Raw genomic sequence first — 25778 nt, forward strand, 5'->3', positions numbered from 1 at the left:
TTTTTTGCAGAACCGGGGATTGAACTCAGACCCCTGTGCTTGCCAGGGAAGAGCTCATTGCACTGAGCCATCTCCCCAGCCCCCTAAACAACTATTCTATTTGCAGACAATATAAACTTTAACCAAAACTGATTCAAAAGAGACAAAGAAGGTCACTACATACTTGTCAAGGGAAAACTCCAAGAGATAACAATCAGAAATATATTTGCTCCAAACATTGGTTCATTGAACTACATAAAACAGATATTGACAGATACAAAAAACCAAATAAGCACTAACATAGCTGTCACAGGGGACCTTACTACTTTACTCCACAAATGGGTGGCTCAATTAGACAGAAATCAACAAAGAAACATCAGAATTGAGACAAGCCTACAAGCAAATGGACCAGGTAGAAGTCTACACATTGCACCTCTAAACATCAAAACACACATTCTTCTCGGCTGCACATGGGACAAAGCAACCACATATTAACAGAAAGAATGGCTATCATTAAGAAATCACCTGGTAACAAATGCTGGCGGCATTATGGGGGAAAAGAACCCTTCTGCACCACTAGTGGAAGTGTAAACTGGTGCAACCACTGTGGAAATGTTCTTTTCTTGCCTATATCTTGTCATTATTATTATTATTATTATTATTATTATTATTATTAATGTATTTGGTACAGGGCCTCACTACGCAGTTTGGACTCATCACCATCCTCCTGTTTTGAGTCTGCCCAGCGCTGGGATTACAGGTATGTGCCACTACACTCGTCGTGCCCTGGGGGGTGGGGCTGGCATGGCATGTGGTGCCAGGGATTGAACTGTGGCTCCTGTGCTTGCCTAAGCAGGTGCTTTAGTCTGCTGAGCTATCTCACTGGCCCCATCCATATTATTTCTTGCCTATGTCTTATACTCTGAGTAATCACTACAAAGATAACAATATGCAATGTATTATTTATTGTAACTGTGTTACTAGTCTTTTTGAAACTCTGGGGGTTTTGGGGGGATGTTTAGCTTCCTCTCTTTAAAATTAAAACCATGGCAAAACAAAAAATCTTGTTTTGAGGTTAACTTCTGTTCCTAGTTATGGCCACTAATAGGTGGGGAGGTTTTTTGTTTGTTTTGGGGGATTTTTTTTTTTTTCCAGAACCGGGGATTGAACTCAGGCCCTTGCATTTGCCAGGGAAGCATTTATTCCACTGAGCCATCTTTCTGGCCCCAATAGGTTTTATTTTACTCTTACAAAGACAATTTTTCAAATTTCTCTTTGAATTCTAACAAAGCTTTTTATTTATTTGCTTGCTTTTTTGAATTTGGCCTTTCTTCATTTTTGTAACTTTTTCTTCTACCAAGTGGTGAAAGAACTTTTAATCCGTAGAATCATTAGTAATAAGAGTGGCAGGTGCCATGCTTGGGCATCTATTGACTTCTAAAATCTGTTCCAGGGACCTCAGCTCCTCCACGCTCTAATTCGTACCCCAGGCTGGGAGGAAAACTCTCTCTTCATGGCTTATTCACCATTAAAGACACTGAGGAGAGCTGCTCAAGGTCACACAGCTGCTAAGTAGTGACGCCGCGCTATACCACAGGTCTGCGATCCCCAACAACTGAGTCAAGTTGCTTGGAATACTATACATAAAAGCTCTTTATAAGCTGAATCAAAAGCAAAAATCACAATAGAAAGAGGGTTACTTTGGGCTTCAGTAGATTATACTCCACTGCTTCAGCCATTGTTCTACAATGTGGTCTTTGCCAACTCCACTAACTTCCTGAGCTTCAATTTATGCATCTATAAAATAGAGATCATATTGCTTATTTAATTACCTTATTCTTGTTTCACTTATTCACCTGAAAAATTAATGCTGAAAGCATATTATATGATGGATATGTAAGTCATTTGTAAACAGGGAGGAGTGGAGGCTAAGACAGCAACGCCTTGGGTCATGAACACTTCTGTTTGCAAATGAATGATTCTGTTTCACAAACAAAAACAAAATTTTGCTTCAGTGGCCAAACTCTGCATTGGGTAACAAACACAACCACGGCCATCTCCCCACATAGAGCAGCCATCTTCCCCAAAACTGTAAAGCAAAATCAAGTTTGTAAATTGAGGTACCAACCACAGTATAGGTACATCTATGAGCAAATAATTCAATGAGCAACCAAATATTCTGAAAATACTTTCTTCTCTAGAACAACCATCATGAAGGAAGTGCATATTAACATTAGTACTAGGAAATACCCAGTGCTGCCACCCTAAGAGCTAGTGCATGCCGAGTCAACACTAACTGCATGAAGAGACGAACAATGCTGTCTAATGTTCTAAATTGATTTCTCATAATTCTTCAGCTTTAAAATATTCCTAAGCTCTTTCAGGGGACTCCTCCATCAGTGAGAATGGTTTCAGGGCCCCCTGTAGAATCCAGAAACTTCCATGTGGAGGAAAATGGCTAGTAGGCATTGTAGTCTCAAGAAATTCTATTTGTTACTTATCCTAGTTATACTCATTCTGGTACAGACTACTATATTCTAAGTAAATGGTTACTGATTTGAAATATATGCACCTTACAAAAAACTAGAGGAATATTTTATAATTTTTAAATTTTAAAATCAAAATCCTCAATAAGTTTTCTCTTTCTCAGTCTCTTTCCATCCATTATTTAGAAGTACTGGGTTTATAATATTAATAAATTCTTAAGCATTTGTTAGCGATGTATCCAGTAAATATTTTTGTTCTCCATGTTCCATATATATACCAGCAGTTCAGGAGCAGATTTATCAGGAAGGTCCCTCATGGGTGCACCATGCTTACAAATCCCTATTCTTATTTTGTAATTGTATCTTTTGCTTAAAGTTATTTCTGCCGAATTATAGAAAGTTTAATGCACATGTTTGGTGGACATGGTACTGGACAGCTGCATCAGTAAGAAAACTTCCCCAAATTCGTTTCTTTTTTTTTTTTTACTATCAGCAGTTGAACTCAGGACCTTGTATTGCCAGGCAGGCCCTGCGCTGCTGAGCTAAATCCAGAGCTTCCCCCAGTTCACTTCCTGAGGGTTGGACTGATTCCAGGGTCGATCTCTGCCTGAAAATCCAGCACTTCTCATTGGATCGCGATGCTTTCTCACACATGGAAGATGCTGCTATGTTCAAAGTAGCTCGCAGCCCATATTCACCATCCGGGAAATCAACCCTCTCTTGCATACCCTAGTATACCACCACGCACTGGCCTGCCAGGGGCGTCATTCTCCCCAATTGTCTCTCCCTCTCTCTCTCTTTCTCTCTCCCCCTCCTTCCCCCTGCATTCCTGTCCCACTCCTCCCCTCTCCCTCTCTCACTGGCATGCACACACACACACACACACACACACACACACACACACACACACAATTTATTTTTACTCTTACAGCAGCCTAGTGAGAATACACAGAGCATAGCAATGAGCCTCCAGAAGGGCAACTTGCTAGAAGCCTCATAAATAGAAAGTGTGTGATATTTAAACCCACAGTCATCTGCCATGGTAGCTTTTCTAGTAGGTGAGGCTACCTCTCCGTCCTGTGCCAACTGAGCGAGCTAGTAACCTCACGGAGGAAGCCAGTTCCCCCAGTCCCAGAAGACTTCCAGCACTGCCGTGTATGTCAATAGTGATGCTTTATGCAGTGATTCGTGAGGAAAAAAGCAGCCTTTACCCCGTTGTCTTCAAGCAGTCGAACGTCACAGGTGAGAATCTGAGAGGTCTAGGTTGTTTGCAACAGTCGAGCTACTGAAAACACAACTATTTCCCTGCTTGAATCCCTAGCACTCTAACAGACTCTTAGACGCTAGAGATAATCTGATTTAAAAAATCCATTCTGCGATCCACACCTCCTATAATCTGCAGATCCACTCCTTACCTCCCAGATGACATAAGCCCTGGACTGAACTCCATGTCCTGGTGCCAAGTGACAGACTTCAACCTAACAGGAAACTTCAGACAGCTGAGTTGTTGTCTTCCTGAGAGTGTCAAAAATGATACTAGCTGGGGAGATGGCTCAGTAGAATAATCGCTTCCCTGGCAAGCGCAAGGGACTGAGTTCAATCACTGGTTCCAGAAAAAAAAAAAAAAAAAAAAAAAAAACACAATACCTTGTGCTCAGACTAAGTCAAATGGTTTTCCAGGTGAGGATCTGAAAGGGAAGTAGTGGATTCTGCAGCCCACAAGTGGCCACAGAGGCTGAGGCCACACACATGGAAGGGACACCACAGCACCATTAACCCTAGCGAGAAAAGCCACCAGTGTGTATATAGACAGCCTACACTGGAACCCAGAGATTTATGTGAGTATTTATGAACCTTTCATCAGGGTAGCCTCTGGGGCACCTCCCACAAGGTAGCATTCTCAGGAACACCGGAACTGTGGTTTCCACGTCCCAGGTTACCCTGTGACGGGGTGTGAGTCTTTGTTCAAGCTGTGGAATTCAAACACAGAAATCTACAAAAAATTACAGACAAGGATATTAAGAAGTTAAATAGAATGGCAATGCCAACCTTTCTACCAAACACTGAAAACACAGCTGGGTTCTCTCCACTCCAACTAAAATCTGAGGTGTTTAGAGCCATTGTCAAGACTCTAGCTAACTGTAATATGAAGGCCGGCGCAATACAATCTACTCTTTTTCAATAACCTGCTTGTGAGGGACAATGATCCTCTTACCTAGCCGAGTACAGCCTCCCTTCTTGGCTCCCCTTATCTTACAGTGTGTCCTTTACATTACTGATGGAGTGGCTCTCTGTGATACACAGATAGTCAGGCCCTCCCATTGTAGGATCTCTGTTTATAGTTGGTGACCTGAAGGGTACAGTAAAGAACTCCCCGAGCTCTTAAATAACTCTCTACTCCATCTTCTCCAATTTCCACATTCACCTCTCTGCCTCTCCTCTGATGCCTCTTATACTCTAGGTACATAATCCACTTTGCCATCCCCAAAATACCCGTACTTCACACATTTCTATGTAGTGGGATTGGGCTTCTGCTCCTTAAATGATCTTTTCTGGTTATGTGTAGTGGATTTTAGCTTCTGCTCCTACAATGATTTTTTTTTTCTACTTATGAGCACCTATAACTGCTATTCATCCTTCAGATCCAACTCAAAGATTCCCTTCTGTATTTAATAATAGCTGAATCATTCCCTCCTTTAAGATTCCACAGGTTTTACAGATAGAAGGATGTTAAAACTTACATGATGGGTTGTAAACACTTATTACAATGGGTGTCATTTTCATAGTCCATAAACTTAGCAATGGGTAAATTCTGTCTCATTTTCCTTTTTATTACGCTGGTACTTGGTATAGAATAGGTACAAACGTAGATAGACTCTAAAAGAACAAAGGCATTACATGAACAGGCACGTGGAAAACTAAATGTAAACAAAAGCAAAAAGAACACTGATTGTGACAGAACAGAGTGTGGCATAAATTAGTAACATGATTTTGATTTTTACTTAAAGTTAATCATTTTCCAAAGTCATTCCATTTGTATGCCAAACTACAGTTCTTCTGAACAGTGAAAGGGACAAGAAATGAACAACAATGGTCTCCCGCAGGATAGGCCAATTTCACTTATTAAGACCTAGGAATCCATCAATATCTGGAGCTCTGATCCTAATCTGCACAAGAGATCAATAAACGTTTTCTATGAAGAGACGATCATAAGCAGTTTTTATTTCACAAGCCCTATGATGTCGCTCATGACTATTCAACATTGCCATTATAAAGCGGAAGAGGCCACAGACCATGCAGAAATGATTGGATATGGCTGTGCTCCAGTACCACTTTACCTACGGACCCTGAAATTTCAATGTCTCTTTTATGTTCCACAAAGCATTATTTTCTTGATTCTCTTCAACCATTTAAAAATAGCTCAGTGGATTAAAGTGCCTGCAAGCAGGCGCAGGAGCTGGGGGTTTGATCCCTGGGCCTGCCATGCTGGCCCTGCCTCTGGGGCACAATGAGAAGGCAATTAAGACTGGCCGTGGTGGCACACACCTATAATCCCAGTTCTTGGGAGGCTGTAAACAGGCAGATCACTTCCCAGTCTGATCTAGTAATGGGACCTTGAACACCCTGTAGGCCCTTCCCTAAAATACAAAAATAAATTAAAAAAAAAACCTATAAAAGTATTCTTGACTTGCAGGTTGTACCAAAATAGGTGGTAAGTCAGATCTAGGCCACAACTTGCGAATTGCTGGCCTATGGCTTATAGTAAAAAAAACAAAACACCACCTAAAGAAGAAAGACAAAATCAGAATAAAAACTTTGTCAAAAGTGCTAATCATTGTTTTTTTTGAGTTCATCTCTAATGTACAAACTTTGTAACTGGAAATACTACTTGAATATTACAAAGAATTAGAAACATAAAATAAGATAGCTGGTCATAGGCATTATAAAAGTCTCTAAGCAGTTTATCTGAATTGTATGTGGATGCTGCAAATTAAAAACAATGTTTACTCATTTTTATGCTTTGTTTTTCTTTTTTCTTTTTCTTTTTTTAGTACTAGCGATTGAATTCAGGACCTGGCACTTGCCAGGCAGGTGCTTATGCTGCTGAGCTATCTCTCCAGCCAACAGACTTCTTAATTTTTAAAGAGAATAAAAACTTGTGAAAATTTAGAAATGATACAGAATTTCACTAAATAAAATGATAGGAATCCAATAAATGGGTGTATATTGCATATTGTTGTTTTCAAATTACTTGTACAGATTACTAGATATAAACATTCAAAATTAGTTGAAACCTTTTTTTTATTAAAAACAAAAAAATAATTAAGCATTAACTGCTCCTTTTAATAGACCAGCAGAAATCAGCAGTGCAGTTATCCAAGCTAACCTGTGTATAGACATAGCTATTTTTTTTCTCTTCTTTCTTTCTTTCTTTCTTTCTTTCTTTCTTTCTTTCTTTCTTTCTTTCTTTCTCTTTTTTTTCATCCCAGTTTTTCTTTCTTATTGAACAAATTCTTTCCCTTTCACAATATCTATGGTACCTTTCAGACTTTATTTACTCTTCCAGGTTCTTATACTAGGGAGACAATACAATGTTTACACCTTTGGGCCTGATTTATTTCACTTATAAGTAGGTTTCTAACTCTTTTATTTTCCATTATCAAAGAAGCACACACTAAAAAGCTACTGGCAGATGTTGTACCCACAGATTGACCACTGGTTTATGCTGATTGGATGAATATTTGATGAAAAATTCAAAATATCCCACAGAACAATTTTGCCACATGTTAGTGCACTGATGAAATGACATACTGATGAACACAATATTTTACTTCCAGAAAAATTCTGAATGAAAGTCTTTTTAGAGAATAATGTGTTTCACCCTCTAGAAAATGTAGACCACAAGCAGCACCTGCACCATCACTGCCTAGCGCTGCATGGACAGAAGAAGGCCCAGAGCTTCCTCCATGACTAATGTTTTTCAGTTAACTATTAATTAATTACATTCAGTAGCTCCTCCTCCCACATTCAGTGTTGGATGTTGAGACAGCATTTTATCAATGGTAAAACTGAGACATTTATTATTTATTGATATGATCAGTAAATGCTAATGGGAGGGACAAGATTATTTCTTAAATCAGATTAATAGGCAAGACATGTAAATAATTAGGGCTTAAAAAACCTTCAAATAAGACGAAGCATCAAATTCAATTTTCAAAGTTTATTTTGTTATTTTTCTAAAAATGTATTCTCTCCCAAAAGCTTTTCTTTCTTTCTCTCTCTCTCTCTCTCTCTCTCTCTCTCTCTCTCTCTCTCTTTCTTTCTCAGAACCGAGAATTAAACTCAGGCCCTTGCACTTGCCAGGCAAGCACTTATTCTACTGAGCCATCTCCCCAGGTCCTGCCAAAAGTTTCTGATGAAGCATTAGGAAACATCCTGGCTTGTACCTTCTTTCAGAAGCCAGACTCTGGAGCTGAAAGCCAGTGTCTAGCTGAATGGTAGGTTTCATTTGCTGGCTGTCCAGGAATTGTGTTTAGCTCTCAGGTGTTAAGACACCAGTACTTTTAAACCACAGGACATTTCCTCATGGAAGGAAGATTTGTCTTGAAAAAGTGTCACTGTCTGGCCTGTGCAGAAACAATGAGTGTGTATGAAACACTGTCACCACAATTTTGAAGGAAAAAATGAGTGAAGGCGATTGCTATCTGCTTCTTTGCCTAAATCTTCCAACTTGGTTGAAGAGCACAGTCTACAAATCATTTTGTACCAATGCATGCAAGTATTTTCTTGAATTGATGAAACAAAGAATTAAAGCATTAATGAAATGAATAGCATTGGACTTGCAATTTTTAACTTGAGTCAGGAATCTACTGCAGAATGCCACCAAATCCTTAGAGTAAACTAAAATATGACAAGAACAGATGTACAATATGTCCCTATATGTAACAAAAATAGAAACATGAAAAGAGCTCCCTTCCTGTTATATTCATGCTCGCTGCACTTCTGCCACACCAGCCCCATCTGCTTGCTCCTTGAAAATGCCAGACATGCACCTCTCTCTCAGTCCTTTCCCTCTTCCTTCTCCTAGGTCAGTGACGCTGTATTTTTTGGTGATAACGAGCAGCCAGCTATGGCGTGCCACAGGTTCATCATCACCACCCCCCTTGTAGTTCATGCATGGCTGAAGGACTTTACTCGGATGCTGTCTTCTCATGGAAGTCTTCCTGAAGCATCCTGTTTAAATCTGTGCTACCATCCTCCTGACACATGTGGGAGTTGCTCTTCTCCTGCCCTGATCAGTTCTTCTCTCTGTACCATGCCTATCACCACCTGACATAAAAACATACATTTCTTAACTTCTAATTTGGACTATACACTGCATAATGTCTAATTTTTTGTCTGTTTTGTTCACTGCTTTAGAACAAAAGCTTTTAGAACAATTAGCACAGAGCAATGGCTCAATGATATTTTCTGAATAGATGCGTGAACAACATAAATGTACATTTCTAAGATAAAGAACAAAGATAGCATAGCACTGCCCATTCGTTTCAAAACTATTGACTGAGTAATTACTGTGTCCCAGGCATGAAAGGCACTTGAGTGAACTATAAAGATGCTTAAGACAGTCTGTGCAGAGAATGAAGCTCACAGGCAAGGTGTCCGGGGTTTGAGTATCACTATTTCCTCCTGCTCCAAAACTTGCTCCTTGCCCTGTGTCCCTCCTACTGATTACAATTCTGAAATCCTAGTAGTCTCAACAACCAGACACCTGCAGGCACAACTGTAACCTAGCCAGAGAAGCACTAACTTCAAGCTGGGCCCTGTCTCTGGCTCCCACCTTCACAAACTCAGGCAGCTGATAAACATTTAAGGAGGCCCCAGTACTCTGCATTAGTGGGTGCTGTAGGGTACCTGGGGATTTGAGGCACCACCACTAGTTTACACAGAGAAGGGAAAAATATTAAAATTTGAGACAGGTAACTAACCAAAAAGAGATTTGCTGTAATAAGCAAAATATCAAGTCAGTACTTGGGATTTACAAGAAGAGGAAAAGAAAGCACTTCATCAGGAGTCATTTGTAGGCAGTTTAGTGGATGTTGTACTTCAATTTTTAAGAAGCTTGCTTCCTAGTAAGTAAATCAAGGCATAACATGAATGCTTATCTACCACTACTGAATAATAAGTGATCATATGAGGAGCCTTCACTTAAATTTTCATAAAATTCTGTGGTGCTTCAGCCAAAATGGTCATATTGTTCCAGTTTTTCAGAGGAAACTGAGGGTCAGAAAATTACACAACTCACCAGAGGTGTTTCAGAGTTACTTACTGCCAAGGGCCAGGTTCTGAAAACCACAGGGGCTATGTATGGCCATGGACTAAGCATGTATCTCAGAAATGTTGCAACACTCAGAGCTAATAATTAGCAGACGCCTACAGTCCATGGTGGCAGCGCTCCAGGGATCTGCTGTCAGCAGTCAGCCTCCCCCTCAACCCCACCCCTCACATCGGAGGGGTCCAGGCAATTGTTCTCCACCAGACACAGATTTCTCCTACTCACACTGACCCGGACTGTGAGCTCATGACACTTGGAGACTTTAGAACTGCAAGGAAAAGAAAATCAATGTGGGTGTGAGAAACACCCTCTCCAACCCATAAATTAACTTAGCTACCTATTATGCCTGGTGTTCTCCTCCGAAGGACAGTCTTCAGCAAGAAATAAGCTTTGTAGGAATTATCTTCTCACGCCCTGGCCTGGCACGTTCGGCCTCTGTGTACCCGCACAGGGGCTCTGGGATGTAGCGTGTTCTTCAGTGAACTTCAGGCCTGCGGCTTCAGGGACCAGAGCCTGAATCCCAGCTTGATGTGCACCCGTTGAAAGCCCACCACCAGCTCTTCTACTGTATTTGCATGTATATGGTGAAGAAATGAAATAGAATCAACTGCCTTTCAAATTCCTAGGCCTAAATTGACAGAGGATACCATTCGAGGCTTCTGAAGGCAGTGAAGACTCAGAGAGTTTCCACAGAGCTCCTGACCTGATAAGACCTTTCTCAACTTCCTCCATTTCTTTGGGAAGAGTCACCAACTCTGTGAAGTGTACTCTTAAAAAGCCAGTACAAAAAAACAAAAGCAATTAAGTCCAGAAATGCGGTAAACTGTGACAAAGGAATTTTCCTGTCTCCCGCTGGTGTTTGTGCACTATTCCTCTGGTGCCTGTCAGCTACCTTTCAGCCTCCTCTAATTGCTGAGGGCCACCATCTCAGCCAAAAATATCTGTGCTGTTTAGTTCCTACGGATTAGCAGGTCGTTTCTGCCACTTCTCCACAGTGGCCTTGTTATTTCTAGTCACATCATAAACCAGCAGGATGCAAAACTATCTGGGTCTATATCGCTTTTCATTACTAGCGTCTCCACAGACAGATGCTTCGCCTCATGCATTTATCTTCATCAGTCAGCCGCAGAAGGCTTTCTCCTTCTTTTATACCCCTTTACGCGCAGCTCTGTCACGCTACGATGCGCTTGGCCTGCGATGTGTTCTTCTCTCCTTCTCTTCTCTTACCTCTTGACTTCTCCTACCCAGCTCTCACCAGGAAACTTAGTGATTTGGCATGTAATTCACTTCCTCAGGCTTACGAGTTTTTCATATTTGTTTTGGGGATTTTTCCATGTGTTCAGCATGCGCCATATTTTCGTTGCTGCTATGTGCTCAGATGTTTGACTCCAGCAGGCATTCTGCACATACAGCCTCGTTAGAGGGTCAGGTATGGTCTAGGAGAGCCTTGCGCACAAACCCTCAAACTCACTCTGAACACACGCATCTTGCAACTCTATGATGCTGTCCCCAAGTAACTGCAATTTACCCCCAAAATTATTCTTTAGCTCTTATAAGAAATAGCATAGTGTAAGAAATAGCATATCTCAGCAACCTATGTCCTCTTCACCTTTATTAACTTTAACATTTGCACTTGAGTCACTTAATCCATTCCTTTTGAGGGTCCCAGGGAGAGGCTAGAAACAATACTTTATTTACCAGTATTTGACACGCTAGAGAAATCAGTTGCATGGCAGGCACATTGCTCCTGTTCCACAGTTAGCAAGCGATGGGTCTAAAATCAAACACACATTTTCCCTATGCTGATTGATGTCTCTGTTCCTTCCACTGACCCACATGACAGGGACAAGAAGGAATTAGTGAGTGATAAAATAAATGAGACAAGTAGGTGGCTAAAATGAGAGACAGAGACAGAGACAGATAGACAGAGAGAGACAGAGACACAGAGAGACAGAGAGACAGAGAGGCAGAGACAGAGACAAAGATGCAGAGAGTCAAACAGAGAGAGAGAGAGGAGTGGGAATGCACACTGACTAAAATTCAATTAGATCAGTTAAGAAGTTTTATGTAAGCCAGACCATTGCTGATATGACTTCATGGACAAGTTTGAAAACAAGAGTGTTCTAATTTGATCCAGTAGGAATTAGAGAGGCAACTTAGATGTCTGAAATTAAGAGCAGAGTTTTGCAAAGCAGCCTGGTTATACTGGATGCAACCCTCATCTTCGTTAAACAGAAGTCATACCAGGACAACAGCCCAAGGGAAAAGCCAGGGAGACAGCGGAAGCTGAAGAGAACACTGGTGTGTGTGTGTGTGTGTGTATGTGTGTGTGTGTGTGTGTGTGTGTGTGTGTGTAACAATACAGACTGAAAATAAATCCCAATAGCTCAAGTAGGGTCAGGCCAGAAGTGCAAATTAGAGACCTGGCAGAACCTTACAGCAAACATTGAGAGTTGTTACTGCTAGGAAAGGAATGTTCCCAAAGGTCGAAGGCGTTCAAGTTTGTTCCTCCTCTTGGTGCTACTCGAAGGTAAAGAAGCCTTCAGAGGTGAATGGTGTGAGGTGATTCAGGTCACTCTTGGAGAAGGCTGAAGGATGCAGGTCTCTTGTGCCTCTTTTTCGCTTTCTGGCTTCTGCACAGTGCTTCAGCATGCATTCCCTCTGGGGTGGGCTGCATCATCTGACAGGCCAGAAGCAAAGAGGGTGACCAGCCTTGGCCTGAAGTGTGAGCAAAACTATGATGGTCATCTCTTGAGTTTATTGCAGTAACAGAGAGGTGGGGAACACAGGAGCCAATCTTGTCTTTGTTGATCAGTTCACAGGTTTTTATTTGATAATTAAGTAGGAGATCCCACGCACATGCTTTGCAGTGCTCTGGACATCTTAAATTCTTCAATGACTGACAAATAACTTGTGGCATGGAGGTGATGATGCTAGCAAAAAAATGAATGCCCAGGAAGGAAAGCTGAGAAAAAAGGTACAGTCCAAGAAGACTAGCAGGAGTTGGAAATATAAAACCAAGCAGGCGGCATCAGGTAAGAGAGGTGGGGACATGCTGGCTCTCAAAACATTCTGTTGTGCATCTGTGTATTCTGTCTTACATCTTATGTCTTACACCTGTATACTGCATGAAGCATGCTATAGTATTGGTTCTTTAAAAATTCAGCTTTATATGATTTCATTTATGAACAAGGATGCAAGAAGGTTCTAGAGACAGAGAGACAAATTGGGAGGGTTTTACTCTTTCTGAGGACTGAGGCATTGAAAGACCAAGTTACAACAATTGAGACAGTAGAAAGAAATACGTACATAGCTCAATTTTAAGCACATAAATATTAATGGAAGAAAAAAGCACTTATAAAAAATCATACTAAAGATTTTTCCATGTTTTCACTCTCCAGTCAATTCCTGTACTTATCTGTTATCATTGTTCTCAAATGTTCAATCTGCCTACAAAGCCAAAGGAAATCTCTTCTGGTGGGAACAGTGAGGAAGAATAAAGCTGCAGAGGTTCCACAGCCATGACACAGTGAGATCACCCCAACACCATTACTGTAGTTTAAATGCAATTCCAGCCCAGCATATCATCTCAAACACAATTTCAGCTCCCTTGGCTGAAAGTGCAGAATAATCGTTTATTGAACTTCCATGTGTAGGTGTGCAGAAAAATTGCTTAAAGCAGTGATGTAAATGAACTTAGCAAATGATAGGACAGTCTCCTATTTGGGGGCTGCCAGCATGTAGTATCAGTTCCCGACAACACTGAGTCCATTAGACATGCTGGACCCGCTCTCTGGCTGAGCTATCTTCTGTGGCCCTTCCCACCCTCTTTCCTATGACCATCCATGGTATGTGATTTAGGAAATCCAAACACATGTTTATACAAACCTGAATAAAACAAACTTAGACAAGGAAAAAATATACATCAAGTAGAATGTCATGGAAGATTCATTACTCTCAAACAATTACTGGCTTCCCTGTGTGAAGCATATGCCTCCCTGTCCCCCTGATATTAAACGCTGCCATGAGATTTGCTCTGACCAGTGTAATGTGAATGGAAGTGGTATATGGCACTTCTGACTAGAGACTTTAAAAATGATTGGATAGTACTATTTTTTCATTCTATCTTCCTGGCCAAAGACTTCTATACACTGGGTGTTTCTTCAGCCTGTACCCCAGTGCACACGCACATGTAAGAAGAAGCATGCTTTTGCTATTATCGGCTAGTGCAATTGCGGATAAGTCTTCTTTGCTGAACTATGTGATCATGAATTATAAAGTTATGCTTTCATTAAACTTAGAAATGGAGAGGAAGCATGGAAAATGTAGTGATGTTTTGTGTAACAGCTCCACAAGACTATGTTCTAACTCTGCTTTGACTACTTAAACATTCACTTTGTTATTAAGCCCTTTGAACTATGGAGTTCCTTCATTGTGGACGACGGACAGCAAGCAATATAGCACACTAAGTGTGCATGAGACTGTAAGCAAGGACAAGTTAAAGAAAAAGATGTGTAAGACACCTATGTGCACCAGAGTTCTCTTCTATTTGAGGTAATCAAGTTATAAAGAGAAAAGGTTTATTTTGGCTCATAGTTTCAGAGACGGCCATCCATGATTCACTGGCACCATTGCCCTGGGCTGGTGGCAATTCAGTGCATCATGACTGGAACAGAAGTAAATCCACTCACCTCATGGTCAGAAAGTAAAAGAGAGAGGACACAAGGCTGAGATCTTACTACCCTCCTGTAGGACATACTCCCGGTGATTGACAAGACCTCCCACCAAGCTCGACTTCTTAAACCTCCAACAGTACCCAGTTAAACAGTGCCTTTAACAAATGGGCCTCCTGGGACATTCCAGAAACGAAGTGCAGCAATGTCATATATCTTTACTACTTTTACAAAGGTGACTGCACTTTCGAGAAAAGAATTTGAAACATTTCCATAAAAATAAATAAAATGGAATATCCTAATTCAGTCTTGCATTAGCACTCAGAATGTATGATCCTCTGTGACATGAATTCAAAGAAGGGATTTGAGACTAAAAGTGTAAGTTGTCAATGTGGCATTAAAGAACTTTGTAACAAATTTGGATGATAAATACATGAGAAATCAGGGAAATACTGATTATATGTAATATAACATATAATATGTAAATGCCAAACATTAATTGCTACTGAGTAGTGAATCCTTTTGCATTTTAGGATTACTCTTAGTGATATTTATTTTTATATTACTCTTTACTTCTTATCATCTTCATTTTATAGATAAGAGTCCTAGACATTACAGAGATCTGGAGGCCATATAGGAAAGAAATAGCAAAAGGTCCATGTGTCTCTCTACGCAGCTGTTTACCACCACTTCCCCTCACTAGGAGCAGCCTTTCCTGTTCTGCTGGAAGAAGCAGGGCCAAACCTCCTTCACGGACTCAAAATACAGAAGCTCTGCGCCTCCTAGGATGTGTAGCAGTCTCTGTCTAAATGAAATCCTGATAGCTGGTCTCATCGGCTTTGCGTGTATTAGCTAATCCAAACCTCAAAGGAATAGGCAAAAGTCAAGCTAAAATGAAAGAGTGCTGAAGGGGAGATGGGAATAAGAGAAAAGTAGTTTCCAATGAGTCTGTCGAAAGTCATCTTCCAGCTGAGAGGTGAACTCTTGCACCTTTGAAACCAGGCAACACAAAAGCCTTCCCACACAAGTCTCAAGTGACTCTAAGATGCAAACTACTCTCCCTGCCAGTCACACTTGCAGGAAGGAGCTGGGTCAGGGAGTGGAAGCGTGAACCTGCTCGTTCAACTCAGGAGGCTCTGACCACAGCCTGGAGGGTGGTAGGAATGAGAGGAACTTGGTAGGAACCGACTTCAGCGTCTGGAATCCTAGAGAAAACCAAGTGATCCCTGGCAAGCGCAAGGGCCTGAGTTCAATCCCCGGTCCCCCCCTCCAAAAAAAAAAAAAAAAAAAGAAAGAAAGAAAGAAAGAAAAAAAAAAAAGAAAACCAAGTGAGCTTAATCTTAGAACACTTCTACTTCTCAAATTGCAGGACAATATTTAGCCTGGCTTTGCTCTTAAAAATAAGTCCTCTTAATGAAAATACAAGAAATTTCACCATAAATATCAATAGTTATGCATAAAATTTTCAGAGGTTACCAATATGAGAATGTAAACATTTAAGAACCAAACTTGAGCTGAAAGGCATATCATTAATCAAAGGAAATTCTCCCTCCCTCCTCTGTCCTTCTCTCTTCCCCTCTCTCCCCGACCTGTACCCTGTCTTCATCCTCTTCTCTCCTTTTGCTCCTTCACCTTCCTTTTTATTCAATATTGAAAAAGGAAACACTTTAAAATATACTTTAAAGAACTGAAAGCAATAAATAAAAGATAACGTATCTCCTAATAAAATCATTCTCCATAGGAATTCATTTCTAAGGATGACAAGGATGTAGAATTCTTACCCTGCTTAATAACAAAGCAACACAAATTCCATATTTGCTTTCAACTCTATAGATGTTGACAGGACAAGGAGATAGAATATTTAGAGAGAAACACTTTATATATTTGAAAAGGATAAAATCAGGACTTACACAGTCTTAAGGCACAGGTATATTTCTATTTCATGTTTTTCTTTACTATTTTGAACTAATAGCTACCATCCTCTTCTCTAAATTTTTCAATGAACACTGTTTATTTATCTCATATCTTTATGAGTTAGGTAAGGGGGAATATAACAATTCAAAATCCTAGCCAAGATGCCTAGCATGGAATTAAAAAGCATTGTGAACCTGACTTCAAAACATGTGTTCTCTTGGCTTTGTAGAAAAGAATTAACAACAAATGGTCTTTGACAATTTATCAGCACTGCCTAATCAGCAGTGCATCTGTAATCTACATTTCTAAGTGGAAGCAAGCCCTCATTTACTTATGTTTCCCATCAGGGAAAAAGGTTTAACTGAGCTTGTAAAATAATCATATTCATTTATTTTTCTTTCATTTTGTGTACATTTTTATTACTTGCATATTTTAATACATGCATATTGGTTATACCAAAGAATGGACTTCAAACAGCCAACATCATGCCAAATGGACAAAGACAGAAAGCCTTCAATCTGAAGTAAACAACAAGACAAGGATGTCCACTATCACTACGCTTTTTCAATATGATGCTGGAAACAATAGCCAGAGCAATTCAACTAGAGAGAAATAAAGAATTAAGGATAGGAAGGAAGAAGTGAAACTATCTTTATTCACAGATGAAATGGTACTCTCCATAAAAAACCCCAAAAGCTCCACCAAAAGACTTCTACATTTAGTAACCAAATTTACTAACATAGCTGGATACAAAGTCAACACTCAAAACTCAATAGCATTTCTGTACACAAGCAACAAACTTGCAAAGAGGGAAATTAGGGAAGACACATCATTCACAATAGTATGAAAAAATGCTTAGGAATCAAAATTTAAAAAGAAGTAAAAATATCTCTGCATTGAAAATTACAGTACTATGAGAAAAAGAGATCAAAGAAGATTTCAGAAAATGGAAAGATACTTTTTGCTCATAGATAAGAAAAACAACATTGTGAAAATTGCCATAGTCCCAAAACTGAAGCAATTCCAATCAAAATAGCATTAGCATATCTCACAGATCTAGAGAAAACATTCTTAACATTCATGTGCAACCAGGAGAGACCTACAATAGCAAAGGCAATCCTGGGCAACAAAGAGAAGGCAGAAGAAATCCAAATCTCTGACTTGAAATTATACCAAAAGCTACTATAGTATGGTGCTGGCAGAAAAACAGACCAAAGGATTAATGGAAAAGATTAGCAGATGCAGACACAACTACAAACACACTCAGCCAACATATCTTGGACAAAAGAGCCAAACATTTTCACTGGAAGAAAGACAGCCTCTTTAATAAATGGTGCTGGAAAAACTGGATTTCCATTTGCTGAAGACTAAAATTAGAGTCATGTCTATCACTATGCAGTAAACGAAAGTCAAAATGGATCAAAGCTCTAAATATGAAAACAGAAACACTAAATCTGCTGGAAGAGAAAGTAGGTAGAAATCTTGAAGACATACAGGTAGGCAGAGTTTGTGAACAACAACAACAAAAAAAAACTGAACAGGAAATAGGAAATAGCTCAAAGAATCAACAACTGGGACCTTAACTTACTAAACAGTTTTTGCACATCAAGAGAAATAACCAACAGAGTGAAAAGAAAACCCACTAATAGGAAAAATGTTTTAAGCCAACTGTCCGTCACACAAAGGACTTCTATCTAGAACATACAAAGAATTTTTTAAAAATCAATCCCCCAAAATTTAAACACCCAATCCAAAAACGGGCATCTGAGATGAATACACACTTTTCAGATAAACAAATACAAACGGCAAATACATGAAAAAGTTTTCAACATCATTGGTCATTTGAGAAATGAAAATTAAAACAGCACTGAGATTCCATCTCACTCCAGAAAGAATGGTTAGCATCAAGAAGTCAACCAATAACAAATGCTGGTGGGGCTGTGGGGAAAAAAAGAACCCTTCTCCACTGTTGGTGAGAGTGTAGACTGGTACAACCACTGTGGAAATCAGTGTGCAGATTCATCAAAATCTAGGATTAGAAGTCCCTCTCAAACCAGCAATTCCCCTCCTGGATATTTTTCCAGAAGAACTGAAAACATCATACCACAATGGTATATGGGCACCCATGTTTATAGCAGCACAAATTATCAGAGCTAAATCTCAGAAACAACTCAAATACAAATAAGCTGATGAGTGAATTTTAAAAAGATGTGTTTTCTTATACAATGGAGTATTAATCAGATACAATGAAATATAAACTTTAGGCTTTTATAGGTAAATGGATGTAACTCAAAATCATACTCATATGTGAAATACATCGGACTTACATATGTAAACATATTGTCTCTCTAGTGTAACAAGCTTAAAATATAAATAAGATCCAAAAAGTATAATAGCTGGTGTGAAAGGGAAAGAAACTGCTCAAAATAAAAGAACAACTGAGATGGAAGAAAGCAGAGAAGGGGAGAAAATATATATATGTTAATATTAATAATATTAATGACATAAGATAGGTAAAATAATTATATTACTAATTTCTATTAGTTCATTAGAAATGAGAGTTAGTGCTTATATCATTTGATTAATTTTGCTTATCTATATCTGGTAATCTGAGCAACTACTTTAAAGATAACAGTATGCACATATAATAATCATTGTTAATTTCCTCTCATCTTGCTTTGAAATTCTGTATTGTTATTGTTCTTTTCTCTCTTTAAAAGTAAAACCATGTGTTTCATTGTGGCAAATTTGGTGCATGCTTTCACTGTATTTCATTTTCCCTTCATGAATCTCCTTGCCTTTGCACTTAGCCTAGTTTCGTATTTTGGGGTGGGTGTTCACTGTGCTTAGTGTATTCTGTGCATACCCATGACCCCTGTATCAGTCTTTACACTTCCTCATACTTCTGCTTTGTCCCTTCCTCTTATCTAGCACGTTTCCCTTCTACTTCTCATCTTTTTTAGATCTCACATATCAGGGAGACCATGTGATATTTATCTTTCTTTTCTTTTCTTTCTTGGATTCTTAAAATTTCATTTTTTATTGGTACATGTTTGCAGTTTATAATAACTATATTCACAATGGGAAGTTGCTACATGTACATAAGACATCTCAATCATTTTTTACTTCCTCTTCTCTTCTCCTTTTCCTTCTCTCTGTCTCTTGGATATTTCTCTTTCTGAGTTTGGCTTTTTTTTTCACTTGCACCTTCCTGTTAAGGGTGTAGCTCAGTGGTAGGGTGTTTGCCAGCATGTGGGAGGTCTTGAGTTCCATCCCCAGCATGGGGAAGGAAGAAAAGAAAGAAGGAAGGAGGAAGGAAGGAAGGAAGGAAGGAAGGAAGGAAGGAAGGAAGGAAGGAAGGAAGGAGAGTAGGTGGCAGAGAGTTGAGAGAGAGTTCAGGGCTTCATGCTTGCCAGAAGTGCTCTATTACTAAGCTACTTCACCAGCCCTTTAAAAAACGTTTCTTTAATCTTGCAGAAACTTTACCAAAATCAAGAATTCCAGGGCTGGTGAGATGGCTCAGTGGTCTAAAGCACCTACTTAGAACAAGGTTAACTAAAGCACAGGGACCGCAGTTCAATCCCCCAGCACCACATGCCAGCCAGCCCTGCCCCCTGGTGGGCTGAGCTGGCCACACACACACACACACACACACACACACACACATAAATAAATAAAAAAAAAAAAAAAAAAAAAAGAATTCCAGGGAAAATTCAGTAGGAGAGGTCACATTATGTAAGTTTATACTAGAAACAATCGTCTGGGCCTCACCAGTCTAACGGTGCTAGACTAATTGTAACACTCAATTTCCAAGGTCACATTAAATTCCAAAGCATCACGGCTCTGTTCTTCTGGTCATAAGGACATTGTACAAGTAGAAAACCAGAAATGCTTCTGCTAAGAGAAACAAAGCTTAGCTCCTCCAGACCTCTTCCTAACAGTCTTTCTGGTCCTCCAAATGATTATAAACTTAATTATAATACAAAAAGGGACAGCTTCAGGGACAAATCAAAAGCAAATACAGCAAAGGGTAGCTGATTATGCTAACAAAATAAGGCAAAAGAACCAGTATAATAAAGATAACAAGTTTTATTCAACCTCTGTATAATTGCAACAGTGCTCAGACTTGAAGAGAAACACAAGTAATAACACCTTGTAGAATCAGTGGCATGCACTCTGATTCTATGTAGGAATCACACCCTGGACTGTTATTTATTTAGGCTATTTCCAGACTTAGCATTGAAACCCAAATGCTCTGCTGACAAAAGCTTCTTTAGCACACAAAACTGCTGAAGTTCAGTACTTCCCGCCTCTTTGGATTACATCCATGGCCTTTGACACAAATGATTAAACGGCTAAAAGCCATGTTTCCAGCAACTTCTCCGTGTTCACTGTAGGTATCCCAAAGCCTCATGTGTCTGGGCCAGGACATATCATCTCGAGATAAAGCATGACTTATACACCAGTGTCAGGAATGTATTCCATTTATGTGGAATGTCAGTTGTGCTTTTCATAGAGGAAAAGTCAAATTTTTCAAAATAGCCTGTAAAAAGATTTTATAAATTTGCTCTTATTGAATATTCTTGCCCAGAGAAGATAATTAAAGTTTTCTGTACATAGTGAGATTTAAAGTGAAAAGTAAAGAATTTAGGATTTTCTTCTATGTCATAAGCTTCTACTTTGCTCTATCACGTCAGTTCCCCAGCAACCTAAAGCTACTAAGCTTATGGATCTAAAAATGTCCTAAGCAGGGCCAGCCAAATAGCTCAGTGGACTAAAGTACCTGCTTAGACAGGGACAGGGACTGGGATTTGATACCCAGGCGTGCCTTGCCGGTCCCACCCCTGCGGCATGCTGAGACAGTGACTGAGACTGGGTGTGGTGGTGCCTGCCCATAACCCCAGTGCTTGGGAGGCTGAAAACAGGAGAGTCACTATGACTCTGATCTGTGTAGTAAGGCCTGGTAGTCCCAGTACTGAAATACATCGAAAAAAATTAAGAGAATTCCTAGGCAGAGATAGCTGCAAGTCAATGCCAGTTCAGGATCAGGTTAATGTCATCTGTGTCTATCAGACAGCTAATGTAAAGCCCTATTATTTGAGTAATGTAATACTGTTGTCTTGAAGGTAGTAAAAAGGTTTATCATTAAATAAGTTTGAAGAATATCAATATTTCAAATAATAGGTCTTTACATTAACTATCTAATGGTCACTACTGAGATGAGGATATTCCATGCAGAGTTCCCTAGAAGAACTAGACCATGTCCTATTAAACAGAAAGCTCTGAAGAAACTCATTCTATGGAATTTTACTCAGGGAATTCTATCTTATACTCACTCTGGGTTCTTCATGTTATATTTAGAAATTTATTTAAATTCTAAGGGAGCAGGACTCTTTTAATTTAATTTTGGAAATTTCTCTACACTGAGGCACATACAGAAAACACTTAATAAATATTTATAGGGTTAGTGTTCACAGCTTCGACTCCTGACTTGGGCATTTCACTCTGAGGGTTTTTTTTGTTTGTTTGTTTGTTTGTTTGTTTGTTTGTTTGATGTATACAAATTTATATGACACTCAAACTTTGCAAGATTCCTCATCAAGATGTGGATAGATTTTCTTCATAGTGCAGTATATAAATTAGGGAATAACTTACATAATACTCACAAGGAATTTAGTCCAATTGCATAAAGGAGGAAATATACAATAAATACTATCCTTTATTGTTATTGCTATTAGCAGTTATGACGCAGCCATCGGTTCTGCTAGATGGAGTTTCTTAGGCCTAAGCATTATCTGGAAAGCAGTCCCCTACGTACAAGACTGCCACGTGATGTGCATGTCTCATGCCCGCCAGTTATTACGCAGCCATCGGTTCTGCTAGATGGAGTTTCTTAGGCCTAAGCATTATCTGGAAAGCAGTCCCCTACGTACAAGACTGCCACGTGACGTGCATGTCTCATGCCCGCCAATCAACACACACAGATACAATAAAGTGATTATGTAAATCACAGCCAGTTGATGTCTGGACAAATGTTTACACGGGAAAAATAGAAAACTGAATAAAAGAATCTTCCATTTATACTGGAAAAGTAGAAAACTGAATAACAAAAATTGAAATGACTTTATACTTTCCTAGGCTCTCCAATCCTCTCTGCTACTAAAATAGAATGAAGCACTACAGCTTGCCTGCACAGCCTGGAGAGAAGGAAGGGAAGGAGGCCCTGGGAATTCACAAAGCCAGCGCTTAGTTTTTGCTTCATTGACTCACCCCCAGGCAGTTACTCAGAATTTTTAAGCTCAGCTTTCTCATTATCTCTGTAAAATATGGATGATTTTTACATTATTTCTGTAAGAGAATCAGTAATTAATAATTATACAAGGGAGGCTGAAAACACAGGCCAGTATAAAGTATTTAATACCTACCCGACGACTTAGCAGTAACTCCAAATCTGTTTTTGTTATAAGACTGAATGGCTCTTATTAGAAGGAACCCAGAGGGCCAGAGACAGGCCACTCCGGCTAGGCAAGCACCAAGGCCTCAGTTGTTGAACTACATTTAAATCCCAGTGCAGTGACTTCACAGGAAACAAGATCTATTTTTCACTTTATTGACCAGAAAACTAGAGTTGAGGAAGATAAGGGAAGTTATCCAAGGATAGACTCCTAACAGGAATACCAGGATGGCCAACATCCTACGGACTTCAGAGCCCTTGTGTTTTTGTGTTGTAACATCCCTCGGCACTGTGCTTCACTTGCTTATTCAACTTGTTCCCCATGCAGGTACTGTCTTTTTTGAGAGGTCATTCAGAAATAAGGTGGCAGTCCTTCTCCCTCGAGAATCTTATGAGCAGTGTACACAAAAACCTATCTTCTTTCTTCATGCAGTGTTTTCTGTATGAAGTCTTGTGCAACTTATATTTAGAATGACATGTGATGCTGTAGCAAAACGTTTATATTATTTTTGTTTTGAAAAATAAAAATGCCTATCATTCCAAGTGTGTCATGCATGCAGTTCTTATCTGAATACTTAAACCTAATATTCATAAAAATATCCTTCCCAAGAAATATACTCAAGAGAATATTAAACATATGAATTTATATTTCAATTATATAACTTTGTAAAGAAAATTAAAAAAAAAAAAAAGAAAGAAAATCTTTTAAAATGGAAGGCATGAAGGCCGGGGAGATGGCTCAGTGGAATAAGAGTTTCCCTGGCAAGTGCAAGGGCCTGAGTTCAATCCCTGGTTCCACCAAAAAATAAAAATAAATAAATAGATAAATAAATAAATAAATAAATAAATAAATAAAATGGAAGGCATAGGGAAGCCATTTCTAAAAAGTGCACCTGCTACAGTAGACAAGTTCTCAGGATTTTATTTTGCTTCCTTTCAGCACAGATTATGGAATTTCTGTGGAGAATAATTGTGGACACTGCATCCAGACTGTGGCTCAGAGAGCGAGGGACACTGACAGGTGATTTGGAGGCCCAGGATGATGGTGATTTGCATTTCATGGATGGCTAGTGATGTGGAGCCTTTTTTCATGCATTTATTAGCTTCTAGAATTTCTTCCTCTGAGAAGTGTGTGTTCATCTCAGATGCCCATTTCTGGACTGGGTCTTTAAATTTGGGGCCCTAATGTTTTTTAGTTATTTATAAATTCTAGAGAGCAGTCCTTTGTCTGAGTACTTATTAGTTAAGATTTTTTCCCGATTTGTGGGTTGTCTTTTCACTCTGTTGGTAATTTTTTTGACATGCAAAGACTTCTCAATAAGAGTTGGTCTCAGTTGTTAATTTTTTCAAGTGTTTCCCATGCGATTTGATTTTTGCTCATGAACTCTTCGCCTCCCCCTATGTCTTCAAGAGTTCCTCCTACTTTCTCTTCCAGGAGATTTAATGTTTCTGTTTTAATGTTTAAGTCATTAATCCATTTTGACTTTAGTTTAGTGCACGGTGATAAGCCTGGATCAAATTTTAGTTTTTGGCATGTAGAGAGCCAGTTTTTCCAGACAAGGTAAGGAGGTGCAAAGCAGAGGCAGTTCAACACCCTCAGTCAAGGGCCTGGGCTTAAGTGGCTCCAAGGGCCCAGGAGATCCTGCTCAGTGGAAACTACCCTAAATCTCAACTTGCTCATTTTATATCATTTTTATCAGAGTCAGACAGGGAGAAAGAGGTAAAAAATTTCCTTTCATGATTTCAAGAACCACCAGATAAATGTGTTGATTAAAGAAGGAAGGTAGAATATTACCCTATTTCTACAGGAATTGCCAATGAAATAACCCAGAGAGGCAAATTTTAATAGAAAGTAGTCTCAGTGAGTTGCTAAGTGGTGTCCTCAGAGCCAGCCTGACAGGCTCATCCCTCACCCACCACACAGCAATGATGACACTACTCTTTCTGATGTGTACAGAAGGCAGTTCTCAGAGCGTTGGAGCCAGGCCAGCATCAAGGGTGACCACACTGCAGGTTTGCAGGAGCTGCACTCTCATGCCTGGCTCACACTTAGCCAATTAGAGAGTGAGTCTGCCTCTGGGCCTTAAAGTAACCTTCCTCAGGACTCTGGTGCATGCCCACGTTCGATAGCACCGATCCGAGAACATTGGTGCGCATAAGCTAAAGGAAGCCTAGTGAGTGATTAAGTGTTTATTAAAACCAGGAAGTAAAAGCAAGTGACATCAACTGTCCTACCATGACCCAGACACTTGATATTTCATTTAATTCCCATAACCTCGTCAAGTGCACCTTAGCACTCTCACAGCGAGCTGGCATGGCTGGCAGGAGCCTCCGCAGAGCTTATTATCAACAATGAGCCTCCCTCAGAGTGCTCTAGCTACTTACTAAGAATTCCAGTGTGAGGCCCGATTCTTGTCTGGGAAAACCTTCCTTCTCTGTGACTCATACAGGGCTCAGAGGAGTGGGCTCCTGTCATCACCTCTTTACTCCCAACTCAAGAAGACTAAATGACTAAAACAAAATGGAAGATATCAGATCACAGGTATCGAATCGGTAAAATAAATTACTGTTGGTGAGGATGCATAGAAACAGAACATGGTGGTCAAGATGGTTAGGATCACAGAAGAAAGGAGCTTGGTGGTGTGTTTTGGAAGTTGAAGATGCACAGCTACTACTCAATAATATCTGTTTTTATGCCTAGAAACTGGTATAGTTGCACAAGGATTCATAATATTAAACACTTAGAAACAAGAGGAGAATAAACTGTTCATTCATTGCAATATTTTGTAGCTGCAAGATTGAGTGAAGTAAAATGATCTCATAAGGATAACACTACTGACGGGCCAGGGATATAGCTCATCGGTGTAAGTGCAAGGTCCTGGGTTCAATCCCTGATGCCAGAAAAAAAAGACAACACTACTGAATACCATCATGTGTGA

The 25778-nt window shown here is 39.7% G+C and overlaps 1 protein-coding gene across 1 annotated transcript in view; it reads right to left on the reverse strand.

The window, feature by feature from the left end:
• The window catches only part of Dlg2 (discs large MAGUK scaffold protein 2), a 1516571-nt gene that overhangs the window by 1400629 nt on the left and 90164 nt on the right, over positions 1–25778 (reverse strand). The gene's annotated exons all lie outside the window — the stretch shown is intronic.

The sequence above is a fragment of the Octodon degus genome, unplaced genomic scaffold (assembly GCF_000260255.1).
Source record: "Octodon degus isolate 3935 unplaced genomic scaffold, OctDeg1.0 scaffold00049, whole genome shotgun sequence".
Taxonomy (NCBI): Eukaryota; Metazoa; Chordata; class Mammalia; order Rodentia; family Octodontidae; genus Octodon; species Octodon degus.